Genomic DNA, 16776 nt, shown 5'->3' with positions numbered 1-16776 from the left:
GGACTGTGTGGGAAACCGAAGCACCCGGAGGAAACCCACACCAACATGGGAGAACATGCAAACTCCCCACAAAAATGCCAGCTGGGACTCAAACCAGTGACCTTCTTGCCGTAAGGCGACAGTGCTAACTATTGTGTCGCTGCATACATTATATGACACAAAAAAACAAATAATAAAAACTTTTAAAAGAGTAAATGATTACAACACAATTGACACTTGTCATCATCATCATCATCATAAGAATTTAAATAATAAAAAATGTTCCTGACAAAAAAAAAGAAAGAAATATTAAAAAATAAAATAAAAAATTATAATATTACAAGTAAAGAATGAAACTGAAATACAATGCTGGAGGATTTTTTCGGCTAAAATCCATTTAAGCTTTGGTTGGCACTACTGCTGTGTCTACATGCTTTTCAGAAATATACGTACATTCTGGACAAATACAGTTAAATCAATAATGATGCGCTGAAATGACAGAACACAATTTAAAAGAAGAAGAACAACAACAACAACAAGAACAAAAACAAAATGAATATTATTATTAATAGACTCTTTTAACAAGACAGTTGTGACTCGTTTAAGGGTCATCATATTCTTAAATCCTTGAACATTTTTTATTGTTTGATTTAAAAAAACATTTATATGCATTTATAAAATGATTGTATCATATTTGCGTCAAATTACAAAAAACAAATTACCGCTTATGCAAGATGTTATTCTCATCAGTCTCACACTAATTTCCCCCTTTTTCTGACAGTCTTGATAACACCATTGTGACATTTTTCTTTTAATATTTCAGCAAATGGGATAATAAAAAATGATTTGTTGTATTCTCTCATTCACTGCGCTCTAAGTTTTCCTAACTATGACGCCTTACTCTACTGAAAAACCCAGAAATGTGAAAAGGGTCTACATGGATGTAAACATTAAAGGTAAATTGATTTACAACAGAAAAGTGTGACTGTTACCACAGAAAAATCATATAAGAAATAAAATGAAAGAATTATCCTTTAAACTTATCCACAGATTTTATTCAGCAAAACACTATTTTCAAAATGTAAAAAAATGGTATTGATATAAATGGTCTTTTTTGCCATGAATACGAGGAGACTGCTTTACATTTATTTTGCTATTGCACATACTCTGCTATATTATAGTGAGGCTCAAAAATTAATGAATTTATTTTCCTTCAGCTTAGTCCCTTTATTCATCAGGGGTCACCACAGCGGAATGAACCACCAACTTATCCAGCATATGTTTTACATAGCAGATGCCCTTCCAGTCGCAACCCAACACCGGGAAACAACCATTACACACACATACACCATATAACCAATTTAGTTCATCAAGTCACCTATACCGCATGTCTTTGGACAGTGGGGGAAATTAGAGCACCAGAAGGAAACCCACACCAACACAGTGAGAACATACAAACTCCACACAGAAACATCAACTGATCCAGTTGGGACTTGAACCATCGACCTTCTTGCTGTGAGGCGACAGTGACACCACTAAGCCCTATATACAGTAAGTGTATATATTCTGTACAATGACAAAAACAACAAATAATAACAAAGAGTAAATCCCTTTGAGCTTTGGTTGGCACTACTACTAAGTCTACATGACAGAACACAATTTAAAAGAAGAGAAAAGTATGACTGTTAACCACAGAAATATCATGTGAGAAATAAAACGAAATAAATATCCTATAAACTCATTCACAGATTTTATTCAGCAAAACTTTATTTACATAAATGTAAAAATTGTATTGATATATGGTCATTTTTGCCACGAATAGCAGGAGACTGCTTTACATTTATTTTGCTATTGCACAGACTCCATATTATAGTGAGGCTCGAAAATGTATTAATAATAATGTTCATTGTCGAAAACATTTATCATTGTTATAGGAAAATTTTGGGTTTTACTGACTATCCTAACCAGGAGAACGACTGTTTTTATTTAATTAAATTCTGCTAACCCAATTTTACATTCACAAATGTAAATTCACTAATAGGAAATCTAATTTTATAGTCTTGTTGACTGAAATCTGCTTACATATTACCAGTATCAGAGACTGTTTCAACAAGAAAGTCCCAGACCCTTAAAAATATATAAATGTTATAATGTATTTCATTCATTTGCATGATTGTGTGTTTATACTTTATTCATACTTACCTCCCCAGGCATTTGTATTTTTTCCACAGTAAAAGGTTGTATTCTGTTGTTCTTTAAATAAAAACTAAATGAATAAAGGGCATTGTGGTGGCACAGTTGGTAGCGCTGTTGCCTCACAGCAAAAAGGTTGCTGGTTGGAGCCTCGGCTGGGTCAGTTGGCATTTCTGTGTGGAGTTTGCATTTTTTGGTGTGGGTTTTCTCCGGGTGCTCTGGTTTCCCCCACAAGCCCAAAGACATGTGGTACAGGTGAATTGGGTAAGCTAAATTGTCTGCAGTGAATGAGTTTGTATGGATGTCTCCCGGTACTGGCTTGCAGCTGGAAAGGCATCCGCTGCGTAAAACATATGCTGGATAAGTTGCGTAAGTTGGTTCAGCTGTGGCAGCCCCTGAGGAATAAAGGGACTAAGCCGAAAAGAAAATGAATGAATAAACATTTTAATGAATAATGTAATGAATAAACATTAAATATTTGTTTGTTTTTTGTTTGTTTATGCAAATAGGCTGTTATTTGCTTTTTTGGTAAATTAAATAAACCGTCAAAAGATTAATTAATTAATTAATTTATATGTATGATGTGACCTTTTGGTAAATATCAAATCAAATCAAATCCCTTTTATTGTCACATCATCAGCAGCATGTGTACAAACACAATACAGACCGTACAAAATACAACACATAACATACTACAAAGAACAAAACAATATACTATTGGCAATGTTGACAGTAATAAAGGCAAAAAAATGTGAAAAATAATAAATATGTTAAGAAAAACACACATTACACACATGTAGACACATGATGGACAAGTACACAATCAAAAAGGTGTACATAGTTTGACTGATTAGGCATTATTGTTTTAAGTAAGGCTTTGACTAAAGTGCGTAAACATACATAAATAGATACATAATCACCGATTCATTAAACATGCGAATAATAAACAAATATGAGAAAAAAATACAGTAAAACATGTTAATAATTTGAATGATTTATAATGCAACACAATATATGTTATTTATTAGACGTGAATGTTACCTTTTATATTTTCTTTTTATTATTACTTAATGTGTTACACTTAATATTTAATTAAATTTTTCATTTTGCCTCCCCTGCAATGACAAACGAGACAAACTTAATAATAAAAAAATACTGATAAATAAATAAATCATTTAATTAACTAATAATTAAAAACAAGCCATTTAAAATGAATTATTTTTATTTTTTTATTGTAAATACAAAATCCAAATACAACAAAATGGGATTCAACTTTACAACTTGTGTGTCATATATGGAAGGCTCAACACAAAATAATATACAAAGATACAAATGTAATATACAAAAAACATTCAAGTTAAAATAAATCCAAGCCATTTAAAATGAAACTCGCATGCATGGGCGACGTAAATGCGTCTTATTTAAGCGACGCGAGCAAGGGTGACGTTATTGGACGACACCGTGACGCTATCATCCGTGGACAGGGAGTCGTACAGGAATCGGTTGGATAAAGGCGATCGCGCTTTAACGGAGCAGCATCGGAGTCGCGTGCCGCATCCCTTGCGTTCTCAGATCGGTCACATATTATTCTATGGGGGATCTGAGTTTTTGCAGAAGATAACGAAGAAATTTCAGCTCTCCCTGATGCAGGGCTCCGAAGGGTGCGAATGACGCTCAGACTTTATTTCGGCGGATGAAAATGTTTGGTTTGTGCTTGTAAAACTTCAGCTCGTTTTCAGAGGATCGTTTCATCTTGCGTTCGGGCAAGCCGGAGAGGAGAAGAGGGGAGACCGGTTTATCCTAACCGAATTCTGGATTGGATATCTGAGGAAACTAACCGTTCGTTTGCACATAGGAGCTTTCCCCCTTCGCCTTTCCACCAGTTTCCAGGGTAAATACTTGCGTTTGTCTCTTGGTTAAACTCAGTGTTTTGCAGGCAGGCAAACTTGACCATGCAAGGCTGATATTTAAAGTAAAGGGCCATGTGATCAGCTTCACTACACTACCTCGTGGAGGTATTGGGCATATAGAACGGAATGCATGGCCTTTTCAGGTTTATATAGTATTTTAATTCCCATTTTCAATGCAATGGTGTGTGACGTTAGTGTAGCAGGTTGCCTGGCATTTAAAATTACACCGCGAAATAACACCGAGGAAATGACTCGCGTGAAACTGTTGTAATGTTAAGTTACTTAATTATTTTAACCTTAACCCATTTCCGAAATGGGACACTTTAAAACAGTTTTTGCTAGACTTTTGTAGCTGCAGCAAACAAACCCAATAACGTTACAGAATGTGTAATACAGCCACAGTATTTATTTATTTTCCATGTCTAATTGATTTCATTAGTTTGTGTACGGACTTGACCTAAATTTAATGTATTTGCACTACGTAAAAATAAAACATTGTTTGGAAATACAACTTCACAGCACACGAAAAGGCTTAATTCCGTTGCCTTATAACAGCTATGCATTCCACGACTTTACAACATCATTTATACGGTGTCTATCTACAATTTATGGTCCGTTTACGTTTTAGACAACTAATAATCATCAATGCATCCTTAATATTATTATTCCGTTTGTTATAGATTGTTCTTCTGTTATTTAGCCGGTTAGCAAGAGGATGTTTAGCTTAGGCTAACACTATTAGCACACCCGCAACTGGACAATCGAAACACAGTGTCTTACGAATACGTTTATACGTTTGTCCACTACACTGCCATTTATATGAAAAAGTGTTCTATTTTGTGACCGTGTCATCAAGGGCACTTGAAACATCTGATAGCGGTTAGCCTAGCATATTAGCTTAGCCGGCTAACAATCGACGTTCAGCCTTTTGCCACCGTTGCCTCCCATAAGGGGTTTAAATCCACGTGAAGTACCCGCCAATATCCGTAAACAGTTTCTCCTTTGTAATAGTCATTTTAAAGAAATGTTAACCGGTGTGGGACGTTGTGAGTATGAAATTCGTAATTTGTATAGATTTATGTGCAGCGCGTGCACGGCGCGAGATAAGCACATGTTAGCACCGACTTGAAGTCGATACAAGTTTGTTATTTGTGATACAGGTGCGTTTTTTTCTCTGAAACTATTGATTGAGTTAATTTATCACATTTCAGCTTCGTAACAGTACTGAGAACTTCTTAATGATCTGTAAAACCTCAGGATGCTAAATGCATGAAAACAACTTCTACTATGAACACATGGGTATAACTTCTTGAGCACCGAAAGATAACAACTTAAGTTTCATAAGCATTGAACAACCCTATAGTATTTTCATTTAAAAATATGCAAGAATAGCTCTTCTCGTTAATTTCGGGGGTTTGCTCTTGAAAATTTCAGCATCATCTGTAATATTATGTAACTCGTTTCACAGGGTTTGTATTGCCATCGATTGCTCCATGTGTTTATGTAATATCTGTTGTCAAATAAAGTTACTTGGAAGAAGGAGGGGGAGAAGTTTCTCTAGAGAACAGGCAGAGGTCAGTTTGCGAGTAAAAAAAAAGTCTAGTCTTTAGTTTTCAGTAGTTATTTCACCTGTCATGAAGTTAAACATCAGGTGAAATGTCCACAGTCTCTACTGATGAGTAAAAAAAAGGGATTTTAAAGTTTGTCTGAATTTTGTGGGTTACTGTCTGACTGTGTTAAATTGGAGTGGAAGGAGGAAAAAGAGAGCAGGAAACATGAAGGAAAGTGTGTGAGGTCTTTCATCCTCTCACACCCTTTTCACCACATCCATTTCCACCTCCAAGAGCCCAGAGTTACCTATAGCAATCTGGCATCCCTCTCGCATGGGTGCTTTCCCAGCTAATATTTTGTTCTCTTTCACACTGTGGCCTTCATACTATGAAAGCGTATGAGTTTCTAGTCCTTCACATCTCCCATATGGATCTTTGAGATTTGCTGAATGGCCTTAATGTTTTGACAAAACACAAAGAGCGCATACACAAGGCATGACTGGGCTGGGAGATGAGAGAAAGGAAGCGGGTCATCTAATGAGTGGCTCTTTGAAGAGAATATTTTTTTCAGGTCAGCCACTTGTTAGTGGCACTCGGCTAAAATACAAGCAGGTCTGCTGTGTGGTTTTGATTAAAGATAGTCTTGGTTAAAAGGGTTGCAGCAGTCGGCAGCCTTTCACTTCAAACTCCCTTTGTGTTCTCTGGGCTTCTTTGGACTCCTCCGGGTGTTCACTAGCAGCAAGTTTTCTCAAGTTTCAATCGTTTTCTTCTCCTGTGGTGGAATATGACGAATTTTCTTGCTCAACTGAAAGATCTGCTTGGAGTTCTATGAATTTTGGAATCAGTAAATAATGCAAAGGGCCAAGTGTTCTGATGAATGAGCTATTTAGTTTACATGGCATGGATTTCAGCTGAAGGCAGATGCTTGCTACAAGAATAAAACTTATAAGGTCCAAAATAGAAAAGGGCTTTAGTTGCTTATTTTCTTTGAATTGGAGCAGAAGTTAATTTTTTTTTTCATCATAGCTACAATTATTAGTGCACTACTTTGTAAGGTCCGATTTGAGGCCTATTTTCACAATAACAGTAAGCAGATATAGTCTGCTATACTGATATCCACACCAAAGGAACTTTTCTTTCTTTTTTTAGTAAGTGACCTGCTGTTGTCTTATTTTGCATAAAATTCTGCAATATTTTACCTGTATATATTATTATTAGGTGTGTCAAAATTAATCGTTTCTTTGGTGCACCGCAATGCAGACGCGGACAATTCAGTATCGGTTCTGTAATAATCATAACCGGTTATTACTGACGTCATGTACCTCATATGCGCTCTGTTGCGAGGGAGGCGAGCGCAAGTATTTACAATGCTCTAACTACTTAACTCATAAACTGTGCACAATTTCACGGTGTGTGTTTGCTGGATCAGTCTTTCACTGAAAAATACAGCAAAAGCCCCTATTTCACTGCGATTGAGATAATGAAAGTACTCCATTTCTCTCTCTCTCTCACACACACACACACACACACACACACACACACACACACACACACACACACTGGCCCATTTGAACTGCTGGCGTGGCTTTTCTTCTCCTCTCGGCTGTTTTACAGCGTTACTTCTGGATACAGAATCATGAGCGCGTGCCTGCAGAGTTTTCTCCACCACATCTATCATGAATCAGCTGTGCTCGCTGCTGCCGCCTATCAGTGTCACTCATCTGAAGAGCGCAGCACGCAAGAGCCAATTGCAACCATTTTTGTTGAGGGTGTGACCAATCAAAGGGGTGTAAGAGAACTAGACAAGGATCAGAAAGCGAGCTGGATATTTATATTTGTTTGTGTTATTTGCTAAATGCTCGTGTTGTTCAAAGGTACAGTTTATATATCTGACTGTTTGTATTAAATGACAAAATTGTATTACAAATAGTATATAAATATTAATATATTTTAATACAAGAACTGCTGCTGTGAAGAAAATATAAAACTGTGTATGGAAAGCACCGTTAATGCACCGTGCTTTCGAATTGAACCGAATTGATGGCATGATAATCATAACTGAACCGAACCGTGAGACTAGTGTAGGTTCACACCTAATTATTATTGACCTTATTCTAAAATGCGGAAGTGCGCCTGTTTTCGCGATTGTCTTAGAACTTCCGATTCAGTCGCCTATGGGAGAAATGACTAGGAATAATAAACGGCAGGAAATGGCCAAACTACTTGCTCAACAAACAAATTTTTGCATGACTACACAGACCAAGTAGCATAATATAATAAGAAAATATTAAATTGCAACATCAAGCAGCGTAACGAGCAGTTGTTAACGTCAAAAAATGAATGAAAGTGAATGTGACCGGAAGTCGCGAGACAAAAAGATTCAAATGGCAGCGCCCACTCGACAGCTGAGAATAAGGTGAATACAATGTATAATAATTTACAATATTGTTGTACGTGTTGTAGTGATGTGGGCTTCCGTGATTTTCTTATAGTAGTTGCAATGTAAAATGACTACATTTTCAAGTACACTGGTACTGATTTCTTTACTATATTACACAGTTCTGTTAACATAATATTAAAGAACCAGTAATTTTTTACAGTTTCTTTTTTTTAACTTTACTTAATAAAAACTGAGGTTTATTGAACACTTTAATAAATTTGATTCAAGATTTATTTCTTTTTTTTTTTCTGATGGATAAAATGCAAAATACCTCAGCTAATGCTTCTAACTGTAAGACACCATATTACTTGCACATTATAACATTATTAAAAGATACAATTATCAACTTAGCTCAACATATTAATTCGGTTATTGTTTAATATTTTGTTAAATCACACAAATGTAAGTTGCACAAGGTAATTACAATAAAAACATGGATATTTTTGTCAGTAAAATTAATATAAAAGAAAAAAGATAAAACTAATGTAATTTGCATTGCTTGTTGACTATTAACCTAAAATGTATTCATGATTCCAATGAAAATCAAGTTAAAAAATTACATTTTAATTTAGTCAGCAATAATGTCCATAACGGTTTTGCTATTATAAAATTTTACTTTAATGTGAAAATGTGTGTACAGTTCTGCTTGATGTATTGGATCTTTGCAACACTGGTTTGGTCTTCTCATGAAAAAAATATTTACCCTAAAAACATACTTGTCATAATTTATGCCTAATTCATGCTTCAGCATCAATGTTTGACTGAGGGCATGTCTGAGATTGGGGCTGATGCAATCGTCATAGCAGCGTCAGCTAATAAAACAAGTCCGCAATCAGTAACTGAGTTCCAGAAGTTGCATGTAGCGATCTGATTGGCCAACACTTTCATTGGTGATTTGAAAAGTTTAAAAAATTCCCAACTTATGCAGCGAGCAACGCCAGTGAAGCAGCACCGAAGAAGACAACATAGTTTCCTGAATGTTTTTATTGTTAAAATTGATTGATTGCTGAAATTAGACAGATTGATTGATTATTAGTCCTAATCAGTGTTGTGTCCTAATCAGTCCTAATCAGAGGTTTTCTTTTTGTTTTTGTTTTTTTGTAAGGGTTTTTTCACCTTTTATTATGACAGGACAGTAGATAATTCAGACAGGAGAAGGATCGGCAAAGGACCTCGAGTAGGGTTGTAACAATATACCGGTATGACGGTTTACCACGATTTGAACGTGCACGATTATCATACCATGAACAATTGCATATCAACGGTTTTAACCCTTAAAGACCGAGACAGCCGCCCGCGGCTAAAAATAAGTATTGCTCTTAAATGTTTAATAACTTTTGATCCGCTGATCCGATTCATACAATTCAAAGATTGGCATAAAGAAGAGAATCTCAGCTTTCCAGTGCTGTATCAAATAACATTCGCGGACTTTCAGAGGCTCCGGAATCAGTGCGGTTACGTCATCAACATTTGACAACGCTGATTTGACAAAGAAACGCTCGTCACTGTGTCTCCGGACAAATCAGACATGATACATTAGCCGCATTTCCACTATCGGGCCAGTGCGAGCCAGGGCTTTAATCGGGCCGGGCCGGGCCAATAGCCCGGGAGGTTAAGAAATGAGGCCGAAATCATGTCGCGTTTCCACTGACGGGCTAATAGCTCACAGCGCGTCACGCAAACACCGCCCACAGAATGTCCCCGAATCAAACGTCACACAACCCGCCCACTTCAGATAAAGCACACCATATAATCATCACGAAACGAAACCATTAAAATGAAGACAACCGAAACAAACAAATGACACGTTACTGTACAGCAGTACATGAAATGTCTATACACACAGACCTGTGTATTTCCATTCATTACATTTGTTTACTCGCCTACCAACTGGCATTGTTCATCGACTGCTCTCGCCGAACGCAGGGACCCATCACAGAGAGCGCACACATCCATAATATAAATTCACAGAAATTCTCCTTTATAACTCGATATTGCATGTATTTTATAACATCCTCGTTTTGATAGAAGTCGTGTTAAGTGTTTCAGCATAAGAGCGAGTAGCCTTATAAAATATAGCCATATTTTTGCGCTCGGCAGCTATTCACTAAAGCTCTTCATTTAAAGTTTCATTTATAAATTTAACCACGTCATATAAAAACATAAACAGTTGTTTGAGTAGGCCTATATAGAACCCATTTTGTGTTTGGACTTTCCCCCATATGCGTTTAAAGCAGCGAGCGCTGCGCAGGACTGGGTGACAGAAAAAAAGGTATAGGAGATTCTGCTTTCACTCACCCAAATAATGCTCTGTTTGCGCGATTTGATTAATATCATCGTATTCAAATACTTTATAAATAATATTTCAAACCTTCTCCGGTGTTAATTGTTTTTATAAAATATCGAAAATCTTTTTTTTTCAGACAGTCTTTGTAAAATGAAAGTTATAGGCTATATGTGTGGCTTTAAAACGGTTCGATTTATGTGTTGTATATAGGCTACCTACATATAGCTAGCTTTTGTTTATTTTATATTGGTTTGTTTATTTAATGTGATTTTATATTTATCCGATATTTGTAATTCTTTAAATTATATTTCATTATAGCTTAGGCTATTTTATCTAGATATGACACTATATTGTTTAAAGTCTACGAAAGTGGGCACGTATTTTGTTAAGTTTTATGTCCTTCTGTTTTATTTTTATTGTGTATTATCTCCAAAATAAATAAAGAAAAAAGCCGCTCGCGGCATAACGGAGCTGTGAAGGAGCGCTTTAGCCCGGTCTCACACACACATACAGGCATCTAAACGCGCACAAACACACCTTTTAAACTTGACAAAAACTCTCGAAAACCTTTACTGTCTGCTGTGTTTTTAATATGGTGTAAAGATTATTATGCGTATTGAAACATAAATGAGGACGCAGCAAAGAACGTCACTATAAATTAAAACTACTTTATTATTTTATGCAGCAGCCTTACATTTAAAAGCGAAACATAAGGGTGATTATACGCAAAAAGACCCCAGACTATAAGGCTAGATGTTTTCTTTCCCTTATTTCTATATTTGTTTGGCACATGTACTCATGTGCGATCAGAAAACTGCCCGCCTCTCCTTTCACTCCGCCCCGAAGCCCCAGCTGGCCCTCCTTGGCCCAAGGTATTCGGCGGGCCGAAAAAGGCCGGCCGCTGGCCCCAAGAAAGCCCCGCTTTGGCCCGATCAGGCCCCGGAAGTGACAGTGGAAACCCCACTGGCCTTGGCTCGCCCTGGCTCGCTCGCTTTAGGCGCGATAGTGGAAACGCGGCTATTGATGCATTGTCCCTCCTCCATGCCCAGATTGGTTCAAACTCGCTATATCACAACCAATAAGCATAGGTTTCGCTTTTGTTTGTGGACCAAGCTTTTTGAACAACACTGAATGAGAGATAGGCATACATTTATGCGCGGCTAAATAAAACGCAAAAAAAGTTTTGCATGAAATAATTCTCATACTAAGTACTTTTGCATGCACAGCAGCACAGAAACATGACAAAACAGTGACACAGCAAAGACGAACTGCTGCTCTTGCTGTTTTCAAAAGACGCAAATGAAGATGCAGCTGTTTGTCTGCATTGCAGACAACCATATCCAAATCCATATCGATAGACAACCATATCCATGCTGGCACATAAAACCTAAGGATGTTCCATATTGAATCTAGTTTCGTTATGTAACTATTTATAGTATAGTAAATATTTATATCTATTTTTTACTGAGGATTTGCACCATGTTTATTTGGACTTTATTTGGACTTTGACACATTATTTGTTATTTTCTTATTTTTATTTGTTCATTGTAAGTGGTGTTGTTTATAGTAACTAAAAATATATTATTTGGAAAAAGTCAAATTTGCTTTACTGTTCTATTATTTTGTAAAATTTGTAACATACCGTATACCGCGAAACCGTCAAACCGTGGTATTGTTTTAGACGATTATCATACCGTGAAAAATTCATACCGTTACAACCCTAACCTCGAGGCAGGAATCGAACTCGGGTGGCCGTGAGCACGTTGGTGCTATATGTCAGTAGTTACTTATTCAAAAAGTAACTCAATTACTTTCGATTATTTGCATCAAAGTAATGCATTTCTTTTAAATAATTTGAGTTACTTTTCCAAAAAACATTTTTAATGTTCCCAATAATACCCTTATAACGTCGCTTCACTGCTGCATGGAAAATAGTGGGACTCAGCACAAAAAAACTGCTATTATAGGAAACCATAAATTTTAGTAGTTAATAATAGTAATGTTAATAGTCTTTTGGTCGCGCATGCACAACTGGCTTACCTTGTACGTATTCGGTCTCTCTCGTGTGCACCTGGTTTCTCTGCTTTTGCTTTGCTTTTGTCTAGTCTGGAGCCTCGTACACGAAATGTCTTCTTTACAGTGGTTGGTTGGCATACATCAATCTCGCAATGCATTGCTGCTGTAAACGGGAAGATGTAGGCTAGACTTCAGCCAAGATTAATTAATTTACCAAATAATGGACAAACGCATCATATTGTAACTGTAACAGACTAAATATATTTAAAATGTAATGTGTTACAGTATTAGTTAGTCAAAAGTAATGCTGTTACAGTAACTCATTACTAGTAGAGCGTTATTGTCCAGTACTGGTCATAATTGAGTTTTACCATTATGAAGCAAGTATTAATTTGCACGTCGTAACTTTCATTCACCTGTTCATATAAGGCACTTCTCAGATTTATTTGATTTTTCATTTGATTTTCACTTGTAAGCATCCATAACTTTAGTGCTTACTGATGGGACATTTACTCTTGGTAAGCCTTGTTTCAGTACATGTACATACACCTTATTACTTGACACACAACTGGAAAAAAAAATATTCACAGTACTCGTATAGATTAGTTAAACTCAAATGGTTTGTAGCAATCTGTTTCCTTAAACAAAATACAATTTAAAATTATTACAAACCAAAAAGCAGCCATTTCCATATGTTTTGAACCATGGATGTTGTACTGAACAATTCAATATTATATTGAATCTTGCGATATCTCTATATATTATAGGGGTGTAGCGTAACACAAAATTCACACATACATATATATATATATAATGTGTGTATATATCACACAAAAGTTTAAGGTTGGGATTGACATGTTGGGTCAAGCAACAAAATTTTGGGGTGAGCAATCCCTTTAGGGTTTACATCACACTACCTTGTGAATTCTTGATATGGTTGTGTGTGTTCAGTTGGTATGCAGAGGGAATATAAAAGGCCACGGTCACATGACTGTCATCTCTTCTGCTTTAACGGAGGTGTGAGTTGCCATGGAGTGTGGCTGCTGTGCTGTTTCATGTGCTCTCACAGCAATCAGACATAAGTACAGAGGGGGGTGCATCTTTCAGGAGGGAATATAATACAGAAATCTCTGTGTTTGGTTGCTCTCCCAGTCAAATATCTTGCTGGGTTTGATTAAAATAAATCCTCAAACATTCATGCCCAAGGTTAGAAGAGCTTGTTTTCCATAGCATCCTACAACATTCTGTTAATTAGTCCCTGATCAGACTTAGACATGCTTGATGCCCAAGAGTGTGTGTATATATTAGAAACTTCCCTTTAGTGTGGAAAATAACAGACATTTAGTTGAGAAGTGGGTTAAATATTTATAATATTTGGCTCATACAAAAACAGTTTTTAGACATCATCTTTAGTAGATGCTATGGCTGGGCGATTTGGCCTAAAATCGAAATCTTTATTAATTGAACATTTTACCTCAATTATGATTAATGAATTGGGATTTTTATATTTTTATTTCTCATTTTATAGCTCACTGACAAGTTTTGTACAGTAAATATGCTAACATATCACATGTGATTTTAATTTTTTTATTTTTTTAAATTAAGGGTGCATTACTTGAATTAAAAAATAATTGAACGAAACGCAGTACTTTTTATGAACAACTAAAATTAAAAAACACATTGCCTAAAATGAACACTTACTTTTTTTCCTATCGAAAAGGGAAAATAAAAAAACTTTTAATTTTTAAAAACATTATATTAAAAGTCAAAAATAAGCAGGCTCTCTTCTAAATAAAATAACTCCTGTATATCCTACAAGTAATATTCTAGACCGTGCTCTTCTTACATCTTTGTAAGCAAATATTTTAATGTAAATAATAATTAATGTAATGGAAAATATGGTATCAAGGCATCTCCGGCGCAGCTTCCAGTCACCGTCAATTTAGTGGAAAGTAAAGGCTCGTACACATTGGGACGCTTTTCATTTGCGTTTATCATCAGCGTTTTTCAAGACGTTTTTCCAGGTTCAAACCAAAGCGATGTTCACTGGCGTCAAGCAAAAGAGTATACGAAATCACTCATTGACGTTAAATGGCACTACACAACTAAGCTTCTGACACCCGCTTGTAACATAGAAAAAAAAACAGAAAGTTGACATGCTTGTTGTTGTGGATGGTTTAATTAGCAGCTCTAGCGGTTTGATTATTGTTCACAAAAGCAATGAGCAGCTCCATGTTCATATCGCCTCTGGGCATCTTCTTCAGTGTGCACTCGCATAGATGGTTTTGCACTTGAGCGCCTCCAAGTGGTTTACTGTAACTTCAGTAGCTCCGTGCATGTGAACAAAAGTGCCAACCTGATTGGTGGAGAAGGTTTTGACGTGTCACTTCAAAACAAAAAAAAATGAGCATGAGGCTTTTTTTTTTTTTTTTTTTAAATGACGCTTTTACACCTGCTGTTTTGTGCGGTGGTGTGCACGATCACATTGACGCTTTTTATTTAGTCACGAGGTCTTAAACGTCGACGGAAAAAGCGAGCAAAAAACGTCTCAGTGTGCACGGTCCTGAAGGTTCATTAATGGGTCCATCTTACTACTTAACCAGAGATCAGTTGTGGCTGCAAAGTGTGGCTAACAGAGAATGCACATTATGTGACCACACACACAAACTGCGCATTGGAGCTCCAGCAGTTAGCTGGTGCTTTGAGCACAAAACCCCAGAAAGCAGTGCACATCAGACAGTTTATCAAGGATATACTGCTGATCGCATCTTATTAAAGTTGTTAAATGTGATGTTTTATCAATCTTTTCTCTATCTAACGACTTAAGTCTTTTGAATCTATCAGGTTACGGGTTACAGTGTCAGTATACTGTTTTCAAAGTTTTTTGAAAAAATGTTTGAAAGGTGGTAGCTTTTTTTAAATTATGTCTAACTTCATGGTTTAAAGACCATGCGCGTCAGGTGGTTGGAATGATAGCCTACAAATTATTTGTTGTTCATGAATTATTCATAAATGGATAATTCACCGCCGCTTGCATTGTAAGATGCCAAACTGATCAACATCGCCCAACCCTAGTTGTTATTGGACTGGATAATATCTGGACACTTGGTCAAATGACAAAAATAAGGGTTAACTTCAAAATTATTCAGTTAAATATTGGACTTTGTTTAATGTATTAATTTTTAAACACTTAAGTATAACTGTACATCCTAGTGTTGCCATTTAGTGTTTTTTTAAATTATTATTTTTTTATTAACTTGTGTGTAAGAATAGATCCCAGTTCGCAAGGTAAAATATTATTGTTAGCAAAGTATGATGGACTGGTTACAGATTATTTTACTTTTTTTCTCCTATTACTTGACAGGAATTCTAGCCAAAAATGAAACCAAAACACTGCATACCAAGGCTTAATTTCTCCACAGATGTCTCGGTGACATTTGGAGAGATTATTTTAGCTTTGTATCTCTTTTTAAAGTCTTGGGTGTATGCCCTTGCTGTATGGGTGGTGAATTCCTGTGTTGTTTTGTGAATCACGCTGTGAACACACAGCCTCCCTGTCCCACTTCTGATGAATTATGGAGTGTTTATTTGCTTTGCTGTTGTATTAAGCTCTCTTAACTTTTTTTCCCATTAGGTCTTTTCAAACCAAGAAATTTATGCCTACTCAGTCATTTACAGTGTCTGCAAATCTCTGCAGTTGCCCTCTTCTCTCTTTAAAAATGACACTCCATTTGTTCCGGGAACTGAACTTGGGCTCCTTGCCATGCTGTTATATTCACAATAACGATTAGCTCTCTTATTCCACCTGTTGCTTTGCCCAAAGTTCTCTTGAGCATCGACACTATTACTTATCTGCTGGGTGAAGTTGTTTTTAACACACAGCCTGTAGATAAATGGGTGGAGGGTGTTATTCTTCACTTTCACTGGTTATTTCTTCCTTTTTTCTCTTTCTTTTTCCTGTATATGCAGGTGCGTCACACCAGGCCATTCATGTGAATAAAACCACTTGACTGATCCCTTGTTCGAACCTAGAAGATGACTTGTGCTGTTTATCCACTCTCCCAAAGCCCGTGTTGCAAAGCATAACTGTTGAAGTCTTTGTAGGAAATGGAATTAGTCTTTTCATCTTCAACTAGTCTTCTGTAGCAATCCCTTCTTAAAAGAGCAAAAGAGTCAGTGAGGGGCAGAGTTCAAAAGAGAAACCGCTCTGGGGAAAAAGCTGTTTTCAGTCTGCTGGTTTTTGTCCGGGGGAGCCTGAAGCGCTTGCTGGAAGGCAGGAGTGAAAACACTGTGAGCAGGGTGAGAGGTGTCCCTAAGAATACTGTGTGCTCTACGCAGACAGCGTTTCTTCTGGATGTCCTCTATGGCTGGCAGTGTGGTCCCTGTGATGCGCTGGATGTG

At 36.6% G+C, this 16776-nt stretch overlaps 1 protein-coding gene across 2 annotated transcripts in view; it reads left to right on the top strand.

Annotated features, from left to right (window-relative positions):
- The first annotated feature begins 3620 nt into the window (after window positions 1-3620).
- The window catches only part of fbxw7 (F-box and WD repeat domain containing 7), a 281944-nt gene continuing 268788 nt past the window's right edge, over window positions 3621-16776 (top strand). For both annotated transcript variants that reach the window (XM_087237222.1, XM_087237221.1), the window contains exon 1: window positions 3621-4063. The gene's annotated coding sequence lies outside the window, so the exon portion shown is untranslated. The remainder of the gene's footprint in view (window positions 4064-16776) is intronic.

The sequence above is a fragment of the Danio rerio genome, chromosome 1, assembly GCF_052040795.2.
Source record: "Danio rerio strain M-AB ecotype USA chromosome 1, GRCz13ab, whole genome shotgun sequence".
NCBI classification, from domain to species: domain Eukaryota; kingdom Metazoa; phylum Chordata; class Actinopteri; order Cypriniformes; family Danionidae; genus Danio; species Danio rerio.
Note: the sequence above shows the minus strand (reverse complement) of the source record. Positions and strands in the feature narration are given on the sequence as shown.